General features: G+C 39.9%; 1 protein-coding gene across 4 annotated transcripts in view; it reads left to right on the top strand.

Annotated features, from left to right (window-relative positions):
- MAP3K5 (mitogen-activated protein kinase kinase kinase 5) overlaps positions 1-17,307 on the top strand; it is a 237,533-nt gene that overhangs the window by 35,713 nt on the left and 184,513 nt on the right. Inside the window, exon 1 of one of the 4 annotated variants that reach the window (XM_023555089.2) lies at positions 5,586-5,617. The exons of the other annotated variants lie outside the window; for them this stretch is intronic. The gene's annotated coding sequence lies outside the window, so the exon portion shown is untranslated. Of the gene's footprint in view, positions 1-5,585; positions 5,618-17,307 lie in introns of those variants that run through there. 4 annotated transcript variants of the gene reach the window in all.

The raw sequence follows: 17,307 nt of genomic DNA, 5'->3' as shown, positions 1-17,307 counted from the left end.
GTCAGTGGTTGTAGCCAGGCACCATCTAGTTGTACTGAACTCATTCTGGTGGAGACTGTGGTAATTTTACGGCCCATATTATTCTTGAGGTTACAATGTGGGTTTTTGTTATGGATCCCTGCCTGTTAATCAGCTTGGGAAATATGGCACATTCATGAATCAGTTTCTTTTTCATCTTTGTCTCTTGTTCATACTTGTCTAATCAATATTTATTGAATGAATGAGTAAATAAGGCTGTGTATATTAATAATTTACTTTCGAAAGCCTGTACTTGGTACAGTTTTGGCACACAGGAGCATAGGCAGAAACAGAGCTCCTATTGTGAATGTCAGATGTGCAGAAGCTCAAAACACAGTTTTATTTACTCGGAGAAAACTAACAGTTTAGCCAAGGCAGAAAACACTTAATAACGGATTATTTACAGGTTATTTAAGTATAAATAAAGCTTTAACTTATGAATTTGCCAATTGCTTCCTGCTAGCTTCTTTTTATTTTGCTGATCTTCAAAAGCACAAGTAAGGGAGAGGTAAAAAAGATTTGCTTCTAAAATCTAAGGATCTGGATTAACTGTCCAAACTACAAAAACTATTTGATATGCTACTTGAAAATGGTTGAAAGTCCATGGCTTCTTTTTATGGAAACAAAAAGGATTATTACTATAGCTTGGAGTCCTGGAAGAATGGAGAGCGTTAAAAGCAGTATAAATTCACAGCTGTTGTCACGTGATACTTGAGTTTGGATCTCAGTTATGTTGTAGGTCTTTTTTTTTTTTTTTTTTTTTAACATATCGTGGTTGCATCCTTCAGGATAAAAATTAATCAAAATATGTAAACGACTGAAATGATGCAAGATTTTGTTATGTATTTTTTTTTTTGCAGTGATCTGAAATTTTATATAAGAATGAACTTTGCAGGGGCAAAGAACCTTGCTTTTAAAATGCATGAAGATTATCTAAAAGTTTAGTATGATAGAATGACACTAATTTGCAGTATATTTAAATAAAAGGAAAATCGAGATATTTCTCGTTCCTAATTACTAAAGAACCTAATGTACTAAAGATATTTTAACAAAAGTCTTACAGTGAATGCCTGTATTAAAATAGGCTTCCATGATTTATAGAAGGATTGTTTCTTTAGTTCTAATATCTTTATAGAGTACCGTACTACTTTACCACTTTGGAGCCCTGGTGGCTTAGTGGTAAAGTGTTCGGCTACTCACCAGAAGGTCAGCAGTTCAAATCGCCAGCTGCTCCTTGGAAACCTTATGGGGCAGTTTTACTCTATTCTATAGGGTTGTTGTGTGTCGGAATTGACTCGAAGGTGACGAGTTTGGGTTTTGGTTTACCACTTTAAATGGTTTTGTTTTTATGTTCTCTGTTTTATAGCTAAAATCCATTTAGATAATTGTAAGGTATGAAAAGAAATCTTTAAGATTTATAAAACAAGTTCTCTGAATAATACATCTATTGAACTTCTTTTCTAATAGGTAAACACAGTACAAAAGGGAATCTTAATAGTTATTATACAAACATATTACACATTTGTGGTGCTATCCAACTAACAGATAAATCTAGTATAAATTTTTACTTCTCATTACTGAAACTAGTCCCTTGACTATATTTCCCTGCAGATCCAGCCTTCTCTTACTGTAAGTTGTGCTGAAATTGAGATGCTGTTATAGTTGTATTTGGCTAGTATCTTGGTTATCTAGTGCTGCTGTAACAGAAATACCACAAGTGGATGGCTTTAACAAAGAGAAATTTATTCTTTCACAGTCTAGGAGGCTAAAAGTCTGAGTTCAGGGTGCCTGCTCCAGAGGAAAGCTTTCAGGCTCTGTCAGCTCTGGGGCAAGGTCCTTGTCACCAATCTTCCCCTGGCCTAGGAGCTTCTTAGTACAGTGACCACAGGTCCAAAGAAACACACTCCCCTTGTGGTTCTTCATTCTTGGTGTGGTAGGAGGTCCCCCTCCTGTCTGCTTTCATGTCTAAAAAGACACTGACTCAAGATACAACCTAATCCTGTAGATTGAGTCCTGCCCAGTTAACATTAACTGCCTCTAATCCTGCATCATTAACACCATAGAGGTAGGGTTTACAACATAAAGGAAAATCACATCAGATGATGAAATAGTGGACGGTTCACACAACACTGGAAATCATGGCCTAGCTAAGTTGACACACATTTTTGGAGGACACATTTCAACCCATAAGAGCTAGTTACTCAGAAATATCACAGTCCCAGAACTTACTTTTCTGAGAGATCCCAGGGGTAGGTATGTGAGCAGCAAATAAAGCCATACAAAGTATCTCTTAATTATTAGATGGGACTCTGGCTCCAAGCCTCAATGTAAAACTAGTGAGCCAGGCTGGACTCCTAAAATCTCCTTCCTGAGCTAGGTAGCTTACATAGTCTACAATCAAAGCAGGTCAAAAAGCCTTCCTACCAATTTCCGCCTCAGCACTGCAACCTGGGTTTTCTCAGGTCTTTACGCTGATGTGATGGAAGACTACGAAGATGCTCGAGATGCAGAGGGGAGCTTTGCTTCAAGGTCTAAAGTGAACATGCAGAAAAAGCACGTGTACACACTTGAGAAAGAGCCTCTGGGAGAAGCCTTGGGGCAACTTCCCTGACCAGGAAGAACAAAGAGACCTTACACGTGTGCAATGGACCATGGGCCCTGAGGTTGATGATTCTCTGCTAAAATCCTTAAAGAAGGTGTCTCCATTCACTGACTCAAGTTCTTCACCTAATTCTTGAAGGTGTGTCTTGCCCTGTCACTTGGTGGAAATCTTTTCTTATGGATCAGACATCAAAGAGAATAGCCTTTGGTTGCTGTTCTCTATAGCTTTTAATAAAACTGGCTACTCCCTTTTTCTTGAAGTGTTGTTCTCTTATTATTTGAGGTACCTGGATACAACATGATCACCCTTGAGAAGCTTATAGTCTAGTTGGGGAGAGAGAAATTCCAAGAGATTTTTTCAAAGCAGGCTGACTTGGTAGTGCCATCCACGCCCAGCTTCATGAAAATGACTTTTAAATATATATTTTCAACCCACTCTTACCTCTTTGGAAACCCTAGTGACAAAGTGGTTAAGTGCTATGGCTGCTAACCAAAATGTCAGCAGTTCGAATCCACCAGGTGCTCCTTGGAAACCGTATGGGGCATTTCTACTCTGTCCTATAGGGTCGCTATGAGTTGGAATCAACTTGACAGCAACGGGTTTTTTGTTGTTGTCGTTCTTCTTAACTCTTTAGCTCCATTTCCACGTTTTCAGCAATCTGTTGAGCATCTTTTTCTACCTCAAAATTAAAGTTATCTTCCCTCTACAACCTGTGTCTCTTTGCCTGTCAATGGTAATACGGTCTTTTTGGATACCAAGACTGGAAACCTCAGCACCGTCTTTGACTCCTTCCTCCATATTCCTCTTATGAGTGCTTTCTATGTACCAGACACTATGCTAGCCTCTAAGGATACCTTAAACCATATAATCCCAGTGTTGGGGAAGCTTATTCAGGAGACAGTTGTTACAAAATAGTCCAACTATTTGATTACAAAATAAGTGCTCAAAAGGAATGACAGAGGACTTGGAAGAGTGGGCTGCCGCATTCTGGGGGCCTGAGCGAGGGGGTGAGGGGGGATTTCTTGTATGGGGGACTTTGAGGCAGGGAAAAGCAGAGCCATGCATGAGCATCTGGGAGGAAGCCCGTGTATCTGGGGCAGAGGGAGCAAGGAGCACAGACCAGCTAGATGAGGCTGGTCAAGGAGGTAGGAGTGAAGGTTAGCAGGGCATTAGAGGCTGTACATCAGAGTTTTCAACCTTTTTATAAGTCATTAAAGGATTTTTTCATGCAAGAAAGTGTCATTACCAGCTTAGCATTTAAAAAAGACCAACATGAACATTCATATAGCAAGTTGAGTGGAGATGGATGAATTGAGAAGCCAGATAAATAGTATAGATGGAGAGAAGTAAATAGATTCAATAGGAAGTTGAACTGACAGGACACAGTGATTGAGTTGATATATGGTAAGGAGGAGAGAGAGGCGTCAAGGATAATGCTTAGGTTTCTGGCACAAGCAGCTGAGTGAATAAAACACCCAGATAATTCCAAGTCATGTAACTGGACCTCAGGAATATTTCTCAACCCTGTCCCCTTTACATTTATACTACCGTTACTAATTCTTCCCTGTGCTGCTGAGATCCTTCCTTGTAGTACCTTCACCTGTGGTTTTGCTCCCTTCCAATCAGGTGCCTAGATATTCTTCCTAAAGCACTCCAGTGGACATGCTACTCCACTGGTGCAAAACCTTTGGTGGGTCCCCATTTTCCACAGGTTACGCATGGAGTGGGCAGGGGGAATATTAAGATGCACCCTCAAACTGAATTTTCTAACATTACTTTTTTTCCCTGTCCAGTTGAACTCCTTGCAGCTTCTGGTGGGCACCCTCCACTTTCCTGCATTTCTCCCTTTGCTCCCATGGCTTCACCTGCCTGAAGTGCTCTCTCCATCTCAGCAGGGCCACATTCTACCTCAACTTCAAAGCCCAGTCTAACACCCCTGATCTCCTTGTACTGTAGGACCATCTACCTGCAAATGCATTTCCTTTGCCTCTCTTGTGGCGTTTGGCACTTTGAGTCTTTGTATTATTTATGATTAGATGCTACTTGAGGTCTGATGCATCTTTGTTTTTCACTGAAACTGAGCACAAATGCCTCAGCAAAATGTAACAGAACGTTTGTGGAAGAGCACATGACCATTTAGAGGATACTTTTCCTCCTGACCCAGGAATAATTAGTGTTCAGGTAATTTACTATATACATCATCGTTGAACACCTTGCCTTGCTTTTTACAGTATTTTAACAATTATCAAAATGCTTTTTAAACCTCCTAGATTCAGGGGGAAAAATCAGTGCTCCCCCGCTGACACAGTTGCGGTCCAGAGAGATACATGTCCCTTCTTTACCATCGTGCATATGGCGCTCAAGGTGTTTTCGCCGACACGATGGTGACAGCCCGCCCCACCGTAAACACTGCTGCTGCCTAACACTAATTGGTTGCCGTCGAGTTGACTCTGACTCATGGTGACCTCATGTGTGTCCGAGTAGAACTGTGCTCCATAGGGTTTTCAGTGGCTGATTTTTCAGAAATAGATCACCAAGGCTTTCTTCTGAGGCACTTCTGGGTGAACTCGAACCTCCAACCTTTTGGTTAGCAGCTGAGCGCATTAACCATCTACAGCACCCAGGGACTCCTTGCCTAACACTAAAAAAAAACACTAGGTTGGTATAATTTCGTGGTAAGAGAAGGTAGGGAATTTCAGTGTTTATAGAAAAAAAGCAATAAAGGCTTCTCATCATTTGAATGGGTTGACAACTCAGATTTATTAAATTACAGACCCCCCATGTAAGAAAAATACTTTAGATATTCTTTGTGTATCACATTTGTACATCCTGCAGTGTGTCTCAGAAAAAATATCACCCATGTTATTGCCCACATGTGACTGGAAAACTTTAGTAAACATTCTTGTAGTAATCTGTGTGAGAGCTGAGGGTTTAATTCCTCCCTGTTATTTCCTGTTGCAGGCTTGTGAGGCACCAAAGACTCTGACATCAACAGAGGTAATGGTTTTCTTTTAAAGTAATTGATTTTCATCACTACTGTGAAATTGGCAAGGCCAACTGGAAATATTCAGGAAACAAGGTCACATATTAAAGCAGATTTGTTCACAGTGTTTTAAATGAGACAGGTTGTTATGGACTGAATTGTCCCCCCAAAATATGTGTTGTAAATCCTAACCTCTTTGCCTGTGGTTCTAATCCTATTTGGGAATGGGTTGTCTATTTATGTTACTGAGACAGGATTAGTGTAGGATGTGTCTTCAGTCAATTTCTTTTGAGATATAAAAGAGATTAAACCAGCAAGAAGCAGAGATGGGGTAAGACACATGGTTCCAGGGAACCAGGAAGCAGAAGCTGAAGAGACAAGGACCTTCCTCCAGAGCCAACAGAGAGAGAAAGCCTTCCCTTAGAGCTGGCACTCTGAATTTATACTTCTAGCCTCCTAAACAGGGCCCTGGTAGAGCAGTGGTTAAGCATTTACCTGTTAACCAAAAAGTTGGCAGTTCAAATCCACCAGCCGCTCCTTGGAAACCCTGCGGGGCAGTTCTACGCCGTCTTGTAGGGTGGCTATGAGTTGTAATTGACCCAGCGGCAGTGGCTTTAGACTCCTAAACTGTGAGAAATAAATTTCTGTTTGCTAAGGCCACCCACTTGTGGTATTTCTGTGATAGCAGCGTTAGATAACTAAGACACAAGTCCAGATGGAAGAGCAGAACTTAATTTTGTGTTGTCATGGGGTACACACATATTCAGTGTTTTCTCTTTTTGGTATGTCTTAGTTTCCTAGTGCTTCTGTAACAAAATACTGTAAAGTAGGTGGCTTTAAAGAACAGAAATTTATTGTCTCACAATTCTGGAGGCCAAAACTCCAAATCAGGGTATTGGCTGTGTTGATTCCTTCTGAGAGCTTAGAGAGAAACTATTCCCTGCCTTTCTCCTAACTTCTGATGGCTTCTTGCATCCCTTGACTTACAGCTGCGTCTAGTCACATGGTCATCCTTCATTTGTCTAGCTCTCCGTGTGTGCTTGTTTTCTCTTTTATGATACATCTCAGGTGGTATTAGGACCAATCCTACTCCAGTATGACCTCATATTAACTGATAATATCTTCAGGGACCCTATTCGAACCTAACAAGATCACATTCGTAGGTACCAGGGGTTAGGACTTCAGCATATCTTTTTGGGGACACAATTTGATCCATAACAAGGTACTCTTTTCATTTGTCTTTTCACTTATTCTCTACATCACCAAATTTTTATTGAGCATATACTGTGTTGTTGCCACCAGACTGGACACTGGAAATGAAGATATTTTAAAGATATTTCCCACATGGAGCTTACATCTGTTGTATTATTGGAGTAAGCTTAAAATAGAGCCTCATTTTTCCTTCTTGTGTACTCTTGAGATTTGCAATATTTTCTTTAAACTTACATATCACACTTCTCCAAGAACCTCTGTTCCTTTATTACTTGGCCACTCCATTTTATGACTTACACCTTCGTTGTTTTCCTTTCCATACTTTGTTATATTATTCCAGCTATTACAGTCTGGGTTTAGATTTCACACCTAGAGAGAAAGAGGGACTGCATACAAGTCTTTTAGAATAGGAATTTACAGGAGTCTTGGATACATAAGCACTAAATATTTATACCAGCAATGAGTTTTTCTGGAAATGTCTGTACTTAAAAAATGTGTATTTGAATATGATTATTGAGAAGTCCCCTTGGGTCTTATAATAATAATGCTGGAGTCCATGCCTACAGGACATTATTGCTGACCATCTAGTACTACAGGAATTTCCCCATATTTTGTGGATTCGACGGACCTCTGATAATGCTATACATTCTGAAGTATCTTGTTAATCATGTAAAATTATAAAAGGCTCAGGGTCCAATCTGTGCCATCAAAAAGTTAAAGAATTAATCTTAATTTGGAGGCCCCAATCCTGATACATTTTGCAGGTTCAACAATATGACCTGGAGCCAGATTATCAAGTGTGACTTATCCTACAGCTTCCTTAAAATTGCTTTAATATGTATGTAGTAAAGGTTTTGACTTAAAAGTGACGTCTTTAGTTTCCAGCTTCCACTTGTTAATGGTGTCATTCTTTTCTTTTTTTGGCAGTGGGGCCTCTTTGCAAATAAGCAGTGTCCCCTTCACACTGATATTTTTTAATAGGCATTCACGTTTATTTAGTGAAGGTGGGAAGAAACTGATTTTTTTTAAATCAATAAAATGTATATACTTTTTTCCGTGCGTTCAAATTCAGAAAAAAGATTACATGTACTTTAAGTAACAAGGCATTTTAACTTATTTGGAATTGTTTTCCGTTTTATGTTTTTCAGATATTTGTACCTGGATAGTATTAGTAATTAGTGGTAGCGATAACCTGTACAGATACGTTAAAGTCTTTTTCACACTGTTTTTAGAAGTTCCCACTCTCTAGACTTCTTTTTTTTTTTTCCCCTTAAGTTTTATGTTACTCTTCTTATGTTATCTTCTAAACCACAGAGCTTTTTTGATGTCGTATTAGAAGTTTAAATGATACATCGCCCCACACCATGTATTTTTTGGTTTCAGAATTTAGCTAATTGTCACCGTCAAGCTCAGGTAACTGCCAGGTGGCTGCTCTCAGGGTCAGCGGGGGCGACAGTTGCTGGACCTGCTTGTAATTAGTACTCAACAGAATTGGGGTGGCAACTCCAAGAGCGTTTTTCCTTAAGGAAGAAAGGAGAACGTTTACATCACCAACTTTGTACAGCACTGTATGTGGGAACATCAGGTAATGGGCACTAGAATTTTGATTCATTCCAGTGATATTTTAGTGTCTTTTACTGCTTGGTGCCCTGGGCAGCTTTCCAGATGGCCCACCCCTTAAGCTGCCTCTAATTTAAGGCAGAACAACCTACTTGATAAGAGAAAAGGCTTGGTTCAAACAGGTCTGGGTTCTCCTACCTACTGATTGTGTGATCTGGTGTCTCCGTCTCTCATTTCTGAACATGGTGTAATGATATCCACTTCACAGAGTTGTGAGAAATGAGATATGTATGTGAAATACGTCGCACAGCACCTGGCAAAGTGTTTACTCCACAAATGCAGCCTCTCATTGACTCTTTCTGGCAGAATGATGGAAAGGGAAATGTAACAGGGGAATCCTTTTGAAACTGATAACTGCTTGTTGGAAATAATGCTAGAAATCACAGTAAAACAAGTAGTGTGATAATTTTTATGTTAGTTCTGCGGAGATAAATGTGTCAGTTATTGTCTGATGATTGTAATAATAGAAAACATCTGACCTAATTTCATTTATAGATGAAGAAACTGAGGTTCAAAGAGTGACGTGACATTCCCACATATGATATCACCTAGAAACTGGATAAATTTCCGAGAGGCAGTTTTTACAGTGTACAGTGGCTGGGGGTTATTCCCAAAGAGTAATGACATCATTCAAGAGTTGGGGGGATTGTTGAATGAATACCACAGGATTAGCCCTTGATTCGGCATTATTTGTATTTTTAATGATTTAGTGAAGGCTAGAGAGGTAAGCATTAAATTCATCAGTGGATTCAATTTGAAAATAGTCTCAGGAATTTGGAAAAGTATGTAATTATAAACAAATTGAAATTAATAGGCATAAAGCAATGTACTCAGAAAAGCCAGCTATATAAATACAAACAGGGCCTACTGACTTCATAATCATAAAAGAAGAAAATATGATTAGCTAAAACTGTGGATCCAAGCTGAATATTTGTGTCATGAAATGCTTCAGTATTTAAAAAAATATATAACCTTGGAATATATTCATAAATTACAATAGTACTCTTTGATTTTCTGCATTGGTGTAGCCTGGTTTATCTGTAAGGGGAGACTGTCTCTGGGTTTTTTCAGTTAGGGACCCAGAGCCTTGGGAAGCTCCCAAGGGAAAATCTCCCAGTGGGAATGCTGAACTGTTCCCCAACTCAGAAATGATTGCTTCTCTGTTGAATGTTGTTGTATGCCATTGAATCGATTTTGGCTCATAGTGACCCTATATGATAGACTAGAACTGCTCCATAGGGTTATCTAGGCTGTAATCTTTATGGGAGCAGATGGTCAGGTCTTTCCTTCTGCAGAGTTGCTGATGAGTTTGAACCGTTGACTTTTCGGTTAGTAGCTGAGTACTTAAACTTTGTGCCAGCGGGCGTCTTATCTGTTGAACGGAACGACCAATGCTGTTGAGTCGATTCTGACTTATAGCGACCCTATAGGACAGAGTAGAACTGCCTCATAGTATCTTTTGAATAGGCGCCTTTTATTTCTCTTCTTCCAGAATGCTGCACAGAGTGCATTCGATTTGCCTGGTTCCCCCTCCCACCTTCCCGCCCTGGTGTTGTCTTTTGTCTTCCTGCAGGGGCCCTTGGGATGCCTCCAGCTTCCCTACTCCAGTTCTGCGCTCTTTACCCCTGAGTAGGTCTAGGAGACACCTTTGTGAGAACAGTTAGGGAGGGGAAGCTGATGTGTTAAATAGAAGTTGGGATACCCTCAGTATGTCTAATCTACCAGTGTTGTCCCTTCTGAGGAAAATGAACAGGTCATTTTGCCTGGAGAAGAACAGTACAAAAAAAGAATTGAAGGTTGAAAATATAAGGAAGACTATAGGAATAACTTTTATTTAGGCCAAGAAAGAAAAGGTAATAGAAGATGTAACAATTCAGAAGTAGGTCAAGAACTCTTCATTCATTTAACAAATGAATCTGATGCCTACTAAGCTTCGGGTGCTGGGATGTGACTGCGAATAAAGCAAAATCCCTCCCTGCATTGAAGATCTCTTCTAATGGGGAGACTGAGAGAAAACAAGCAGGCAAATAAATAAATCTTGACTCCTGATTGGATAAGTATTATGATGAAAAATAAAGTATCATAGGATGGAGGTGGGCTGGAGACAAGGGATGGAGTGGCAAGAACTAAGAGGAGTTGCTGCTGGGACGGGGCCTGAATGGTGTAAAGGAACAACCACATAAAGATCTGGGAGAAGTGCCCACCTTCTAAAACTCAACATTGACATCTGAACCCCAGACTCGTCACAGCCAGACCTCTGCCTCTTTTGCCTCTAACCACCCCACCATCCCCAAGCCACACTGAACAGCTTCCCCTTCACAAGTCTATGCTTTTTGTTATTTCCTCTGTCTAGGGTTCCCTTCCTCTTCTTTTTCAGGTAAAATCAAACATCAGAACCCAGCTGAAATGTCCATCAACCACCTACCCACCCAATGTCCCACCCTCACCTCCCCCACTTCCATACTTTCTCTGATCCGTCCTTATTTCTAGTAGAGTTCTTATTGCATTGAATTGTAGGTGATTTCTCTAAATTTCTGCCTCCCCCTCTAGACCGTAAGCCTTTGAGAGCAGGAACTATGGCTTGATCAGCTCAGTCGTCCCAGTGCTTAGAACCATACCTAAAACATGATCTGAAACCAGTTGTTGTCAAGTCGACTCAACTCATGGTATCCCCATGTGTGTCAGTATAACTGTGCTCCATAGGGTTTTCAGTGTTGATTTTTCCATAAGTAGATTGCTGGGCCCTTCTTCTGAGATGGCAGTGGGTGGACTTGAACCTGTAGACTATTGGTTAGGGGCCAAGCACTTTAATGGTTTGCACTACCCAAGGACTCTTGGGACATAATAGTTGCTAAATAATTGTTAAATACTCGAATGAATGAGAGCGAGAAAGAGGGGGAAGGAGGAAGGAAGGGAAAAAGGAAGGGAGAAAGGCAGGGAATTTATGTAAAAATCTTTCTTTGGAGGTATGAAGCACACTGAGAGAAAGACAACCAAAAACCAAACCCATTGCTGTCAAGTAGATTCTGACTCATAGAGAAAAAGACAATGGAACTAAAATTAAGACATTAAAATAATACCAGAGATATTTCTATGAATTTAGCTAGAATAAGTGATGGTCTACCATGACCATTGTGATTCCATGTAAACCAAAAAAAAAAAAAACAAAAAAAAAACTTGTTGCTGTTGAGTCGATTCCAACTCATAGCAACCCTACAGGACAGAGTAGAACTGCCCTATAGTGACTCCATCTAGGCATAATCAAATTGAAACTTTACCTGTATGTCTAGGGTGGCAACCTTATGAAAGTAGGAGTGGTTTAGCTTTGTTCTTTTAAGTCGGTGTGTTTTTGGCATTTTACATGTTTGGTGGGTTAGATTACAAGATTGCAAACCTAAATCTACTTTCTGTATAACCACATCCCTTCTTTAGCAGCCTGGGTTGGGAAATAATACTCCGTGCTTGAAAACAAGAAACAACAATATGTTGTCTTCTTCCCAAGCACTGTTCCCAACTTTTTCAGGCTGAGGTACATTTTTAAGCTTCATAAAACATTACTGTCTGATTGTTGAGTAGGGCGTGAGGGGGTGTTTAATTTAGCACCTGTGGGCTGTAACTGCCAGCAGATTCCTGCACTGAGAGGCATTTAGGTATTTTTGTGTTCATTGGCTAGAAGGAAGAAATAAAGAGATCTTTATCTATCTGAAGACCTCTGGTGGCACAGTGGTTAAGTGTTCAGCTGCTAACCAAAAGGTTGGCAGTTTGAATCCACCAGCCTCTCCTTGGAAACCTATGTGGCAGTTCTGCTCTGTCCTAAGGGATTGCTGTGAGTCAGAATCAACTCGAAGGCAATGGGTTTGGTTATTCACCAGGATGTTCCTTTGTGAAAACAATCAATAGATTTGACCTAAGTTCTCATAATTGATATTTAGCAGTCTGTTTGTGTTTTCTTTAGTGTTGCGTTAATGCTAGTAAATTCCAGCTCTCACAAATTCCTGTGGGCAATCTACAATTCAGTTCTTCTTACTAATCTGTGATTTAAACTATGGAAAGACATTGTGGTAATCCCAAAATAAACAATATGTGTGGGAAGATTCAGGATTACAGGCCTTTTGATGACCTAATCAAAAGTGAAGATGGCAAGTTTATAAGCCAAAAGAGTAGGCAGACCCCAAAGGAGAAGCAAAGATTATGAGCGGATTTCTGCAGAGCACTTGAATTAGAGCAAAGGAATGTTGCTCTGGAGAGACTAACCAGTCAAAAAGAAGGAAAAAAGAAAGAAGAGACGAAACTCATTCACTGAGGTTAGAAGTCATGAGAAAATTTGACCTAACAATAATCCCAAAGGAGAGGAGCAAATTCTCTGTTTAGTCACTCTGACAAACAAAGTTGAAAAGTTACAGCAGAAAAATCCAGACCTCAAGAAGCTGGTCCCCAGACACACTTTTAACTCACTGATGAAGTCACTCTTGAGGTTCACCCTTCAACCAAAGATTAGACAGCCCCATAAAATGAAAGGAGACTAAAGGGGCACACCAGCCCTGGGGCAAGGACTAAAACACAGGAGGGGACAGGAAAGCTGGTAATAGGGAACTCAAGGTCGAGAAGGGAGAGTGTTGACAATGTTATAAAACAATGTGTGTACTGTTTAATGAGAAGCTAGTTTGTTCTGTAAACCTTCATCTAAAGTACAATTTAAAAAATGATTATAAAGTGTATTAATTTAGAAAAAAAAAAAAAGAAAAATCCAGAACTTTAAACAGCCAGGAAATATTAAGTACGAAGATTAGTGCAAAATTTTGCCTTCAGTAGTTGATCCTCAGAAGCAAGAGATAACTGTATAAACGCACTATGGGACTATGACTTAGAACTGCTTTCTTTAGAAAGAGAAAGAAAATGAAATGTCTGAGAATAACAGATTTGACAAGTTTAAGACCTTTTCCCCAACCAATTGAAATCAAAGATAATTTGGAAAAAAAGAAAATCACCTAACTTTTTAGTCTAGGTTCAGAAATACCTTTTACAAAGTAACACATTCTAAATGTATCTAAATATGCCACATGGTCTTGTCAAAGAGATAATTTGACAATTTATTTTTAAAGACCAAAATACTTACCGTATTTTTACACAATTAACACATGCGTTATAGGTTTTTTGCCAACTGTGCAACCCCATTGTGCATTATTTTCCTAAGTGCAGTATGCACGTTATATGTATGTGTGCGTTATTTACGTCGGACCATCATTTTTGAAAAAACACAATAAGTACAGAATGAACTCTAACCCTGGTGGTCCTTTGCAACACCTAATAGGCATGAAAAGTAGGAAGTGGAGGTACTTGTTTCAGGGGTCCATGAGAAGTGCTTTTGGACCATTCTGCATTGGCTCATGAAAAACAGGAAGGATGGGAGCTGAGATTTTCACCAGAGTCATGGAGAAAAGGTGACCATTCCACTTGTCTCCACTTTCTGCTTGGATGAGCCTGCTGGGCCAAGGATATTTGTATAATGCCTGGTTGTTTGCATGTTTATAAGTTCGAGGAGGATAAATTTGAAAGGAGAATTAGTTTGGGTGGCTTAGCAATAAAGCTGCAAAACTGGGGAGGCCTCAGAGCCATCGCTCACCATGAGCAGCAAAAGGCAGCTCCTTAAACAGTGGTTGGAGGAACACAGCAAAGCACAGCCACTAGCCTGCGTCATCACTGACCTCTGACTTCCAGCCTTATTCACTCTGTCCCTCAGTAGATATCCATGTGGGCTTACCTGGTATCAGATGAATTAGACATATTTCCTGCCTGGAAGTTCATACTTTATTGGACGTGACTGATAAATGTTAGATTTATTTCATATCAGTTCACGATAATTGCTAACTTTTTGTTGTAGGTAGAAGAAGATCTAATAGAAGGTAATGTTTGAGTTCAGCCTTTTGGAAGATAAATGAGCATCTCCACATGATGAACAGCATTTCACAGTGCATCATCTAGCTTTGGGCATGATAATGGTCCCGAGACATTTAAGTCAACTTTCCTATTAGACGGCAGCAGCTACCAACCAACCATCACAGATTGACTGTGACCTTCGTATGTACCCCAGTATGGGGCCCCAAGAATTGTTGTCGATTTTACTATATTACTAGTTTTCAACCATATTATATAATATTCTCCATTCTTCTACCTTTGTTTCTTAACTAAGATCAGTAATTTGCTTATACCTGTATCTAAAAATATTGATTAAAATGTCTTCTACTGCCTGAATTTTTCTGCCTTAATTTATATATATATATCATTTTTTTTTTTTCACGCGTTAACTAATTCGTTGCTGTCAAGTTGATTCAGACTCATAGCGACCCAATAGGACAGAGTAGAGCTGCCCCATAGGGTTTCCAAGGAGCACCTGGTGGATTTGAGCTGCTGACCTTTTTGGTTAGCAGCTATGGTGCTTAACCACTATGGCCACCAGGGTTTCTATATATAGAAACCATATATGTATACACACACATATAGAGTCCTGGTAGCTCAGTAGTTAAGAGCTACGGTGAGCTACAGCTGCTAAGCAAAAGGTTGGCAGTTCAAATCCACCAGCCGCTCCTTGGAAACCCTGTGGAGCAGTTCTACGCTGTCCTATAGGGTTGCTAGGAGTTGGAATTGACTCGACTGCAATGGGTTTGATTTATATATATGTATATATATATATATATATATATATATATATATATATATATAGAGCACATCCTTTCCTTGAAAGTAGTTACCTGCTTTTTGACAGCAGTTTCTACAAAACACTTACTTCAGCTTTTTAACTTTCTTAAATTTGTCTTTAATTTCAATTTCTAATCCTTAATCTTTAAGGTATTTTTTAATTGTACTCTACTGAGTATTTGATTGTGAGCATGGCGCAGGACCAGGCAGTGTTTCGTTCTGTGGTACATAGGAAAGCTATGAGTCGGAATCGATTTGATGGCACATAACAACAACGATATACTGAGTAGTAATATAAATTCTGTAATTTAATTTCATCTTCACTCTTTAAAAAACAATAATCTAATCGATATCACAGTCCTTTATATATTTTCCCAGATTTTGTTTGTCCCATATTTTTTCTTTGTATGTGTTTTGTAAAGACCTCCATTTTTTTTTTTTTTGGCATTTTTTAATTTAATGTATTTTTTATTAACTTTTATTGAGCTTCAAGTGAACGTTTACAAATCAAGTCAAACTGTCACTTGTAAGTTTATATACACCTTACTCCGTACTCCCACTCGCTCTCCCCCTAATGAGTCAGCCCTTCCACTCTCTCGTGACAATTTTGCCAGCTTCCAACTCTCTCTATCCTTCCATCCCCCCTCCAGACAGGAGATGCCATCACAGTCTCAAGTGTCCACCTGATACAAATAGCTCACTCTTCATCAGCATCTCTCTCCTACCCACTGTCCAGTCCCTTTCATGTCTGATGAGTTGTCTTCGGGAATGGTTCCTGTCCTGGGCCAACAGAAGGTTTGGGGACCATGACCACCGGGATTCCTCTAGTCTCAGTCAGACCATTAAGTCTGGTCTTTTTGTGAGAATTTGGGGTCTGCATCCCACTGATCTCCTGCTCCCTCAGGGGTTCTCTGTTGTGTTCCCTGTGAGGGCAGTCATTGGTTGTGGGGGGGCACCAACTAGTTCTTCTGGTCTCAGGATGATGTAGGTCTCTGGTTCATGTGGCCCTTTCTGTCTCTTGGGCTCTTAGTTATCGTGTGACCTTGGTGTTCTTCATTCTCCTTTGCTCCAGGTGGGTTGAGACCAATTGATGCATCTTAGATGGCCGCTTGTTAGCATTTAAGACGGAAATGGGCATTTTTTACTGCCACTTAGAAATAGACTACCAGAAATAAAGCCAACGTAGGGGAAAGATAGCAAGAGGGGCAGAGACTTGAAGACATCAGTCAATCCCCTGGGTCAAGCCATGCCTGGATCCCTGTACTTTTTTTTTTAATTAACTTTTATTGAGCTTCAAGTGAATGTTTACAAATCAAGTCAGACTGTCACATATAAGTTTATATACACCTTACTCCATACTCCCACTTGCTCTGCCCCTAATGAGTGAGCCCTTCCAGTCTCTCCTTTCATGACCGTTTTGCCAGCTTCCAACTCTCTCTATCCTCCCATCCCCCCTCCAGACAGGAGATGCCAACACAGCCTCAAGTGTCCACCTGATATAAATAGCTCACTCTTCATCAGCATCTCTCTCCTACCCACTGTCTAGTCCCTTCCATGTCTGATGAGTTGTCTTCGGGAATGGTTTCTGTCCTGGGCCAACAGAAGGTTTGGGGACCATGACTGCTGGGATTCCTCTAGTCTCAGTCAGACCATTAAGTATAAGACCTCCATTTTTTCAAAGAAAAATTTCTGTTCTTTTTAAAATACATATATATTTGCATGTCAGTGCACAGTAATAGATTTGGGGATTTTATTACGGATGGTGTCAAGGTCCAGATGTGGGTATATAGTGGTAAGTATTAATAGTTTTGTAAGAGCTTCCTTTGTCTGAATACATTTCAACAAGCTTATCAGCTAAGTTATTCCATGTCTAATGCAGAAAGGTGTGATAAACACAACTGGGCAAGAGTGTGAGGTAGGTAACATTGCAATCGCTAGGTCCGTATGTACACATTCTCAGCTTTACGGAGGACTCAAGGTATACTGCTTTTTAGCATTTCTCACTTTGGGACAGAAAATGGAAATGTGCTTCTTTCAGAGACATGCCATTTTGAAATCCCTTCCTTGTATCATGGCAATAGATGTTTTTGCCCCCAGAAGAGCCACCATATATCTGGTAGATCTTTAAAAAAAAATAAACGAAAATATATAGCAATATACATGGCTCAAGTTTACT

Source organism: Loxodonta africana, chromosome 1 (assembly GCF_030014295.1).
Source record: "Loxodonta africana isolate mLoxAfr1 chromosome 1, mLoxAfr1.hap2, whole genome shotgun sequence".
NCBI lineage: Eukaryota > Metazoa > Chordata > Mammalia > Proboscidea > Elephantidae > Loxodonta > Loxodonta africana.
This window is presented reverse-complemented; position numbering and strand designations above follow the sequence as displayed.